The 2,139-nt window shown below is 39.1% G+C and overlaps 1 pseudogene; it reads left to right on the forward strand.

Moving 5' to 3' along the window:
- The first annotated feature begins 234 nt into the window (after positions 1-234).
- Positions 235-1,774, forward strand: LOC148299821 (putative cytosolic Fe-S cluster assembly factor AGAP009023 pseudogene; annotated as a pseudogene).
- The last annotated feature ends 365 nt before the right edge of the window (positions 1,775-2,139 follow it).

Consider the following 2,139-nt stretch of genomic DNA (forward strand, 5'->3'; position numbering starts at 1 on the left):
GAAGGGGTAGGCCAGTATTATGGATGAGTAACGAACTCGCCATGCACCAAAGCATGAATATCAAGTACATTCTTCCGAACACCATATGGTAGGGTCTCATCTTGTCGACGACTCTGCTTAAGATGGCCAAGAACCCTGTCAATACGACCAAATAGGCAAATATGATGTGAAGAGGATAGACCCAGGATATACAGGAATATTTGTCCGAGGCATAAGTGTAAGATATGTCTCTGAATGACTCGTGAGGCTAGAAAGTCACAGGCTAATGCATTTTTTCTGATAATTATGTATAAGGAAGGATTAATAGCAATGGCTATAAGGAATGGAATTTCTGATCGGAAAATATTCCATTTCACCCAAATATCCAATTTTATCCCAAATGTCAACTTCGCCAAAAATATCAATCAACACAAAAATGACTTAATTCGCACTAATAATGTTCAAAATCCTATTATATAATGCAAATTAATTATTTTTTATTCTAGAACATGTGGGTGCTTTATCACACATCCCAATTAATTGTTGTATGTTTAGGATATAGCTAGCGTATATTTAATTGCATTATAATTCAACTTAACATATACTTACTAAATGTCGATGTTCACCGGTGTCATAAAATTGGCACAAATCGATGACTACATTGCTCCATCCCAATCATGCATCCAGCCTAAAATAATGAAAAAAGATGTGAAATAAGAGAAGGCTACAATCTCCTTGAATGACTGCTTAGCTTGTAGTGGTTGCATCACCAGTGCCGAGTCAATACTGATCGAGCAGATGAGCATCGCTAAGTTTATCGACATGCTCACAAAACAGTGCGAGTGTTAAAGATAAATTGTCTATGTAATAATGTCTCCACAAGCCCTCCTTTCCCTCGCAAAGAAGTATAAACTGACGCCTGATTGCTTCTTATTCCTTTTGGAGATGTTCTTTGCCCGGAATTTCTCAACTGCAGCCATTCAGATTGTGGATTTAATGGTCGGGATCAAAATGTGTCATCAACTTGTTTATGAAGAGTTTCTTGTCAAATTATCAGAGAATAATAATGCGCGGCCTATGCTTTGCTCAGAATGCCCAGGGTGGGTTTGTTACGCTGAGAAGACGCTGACCACATAGATCACATAACAAATGAGCAGAATAAAGTCCCCACAGCAGATCCTCGGCAGGCTCATCAAAGAACTGCACAATAGAAAGTGCTCAGTCATCAGCATAATGCCCTGCTACGATAAGAAACTTGAAGCTATCAGATTCAAGATAGAAGAATCATAGATAAAGGAAATCGATTTGACATTAGCAGCTGTATAGGTTATAGAGCTCATCAATAAATACTCTGCGGGTTAGTCGATCTTCTAAAATTAGGAACTTATCACCAAGTTCAACAATCAAAGATATATGTTTAAAACAGCCGAAATACTGAAAATGCCAAAGGATGCGCTGCCTCGAGGCTCAGAGTTTGTGGAGGATCAGACCTCAAACGGATACATTCACATGCTGATGAGCAGACTGAATGTGGACAAATACGAACGAAATTAAATAAGGAACTCTGATTTTCAGGAGTACACATTCATGCATGAGGGGAGAGAGATAAAAATGGCAAAATGCTACGGATTCAGGAACATCCAAAAGATAGTGCAGGCAGTAAAGAAGAATAAATGCGTCTATAAGTATGTCGAGGTCATGGCATGTCCAGGAGGTTGTTTCGGAGGGGGTGGCCAGATCAGGTATGAGGGCATCAAAAGCAAATAAATCATCCAATAATTCGAAGAAACCCTACAAAGATAAACCAATAAATAATAGGGCACGCAGTCATTGGCATAAGCAATGTTACACAAGCTATTGGCTTCGGATATTAATGCAGCGAGGGCTTCATATAAACCAATATAGAAAACACTTGCGCAATCAGTGATGAACTGGTGATCTGTTTTACTTGCTCAATTCTTCCACTTAATGATTAAAATTATCCCTAAAATTACGATGGCTATGACCATCAGAGCCATCATTCTGCAGGCTAACTTGCTTTTCTTTTGCCTTTCGTCCACTCTTTCGATGGTTTCCGTCCCTTTCTTCACATGGACAAAGCTCTATTCAATGTTGTAATCAATCCTGTCGAGCAATGAGCCTTGACAGATAACCAGGTTG

Source organism: Brachycentrus maculatus, unplaced genomic scaffold (assembly GCF_059751285.1).
Source record: "Brachycentrus maculatus isolate JH-2025_06_01 unplaced genomic scaffold, ASM5975128v1 h1tg000929l, whole genome shotgun sequence".
NCBI lineage: Eukaryota > Metazoa > Arthropoda > Insecta > Trichoptera > Brachycentridae > Brachycentrus > Brachycentrus maculatus.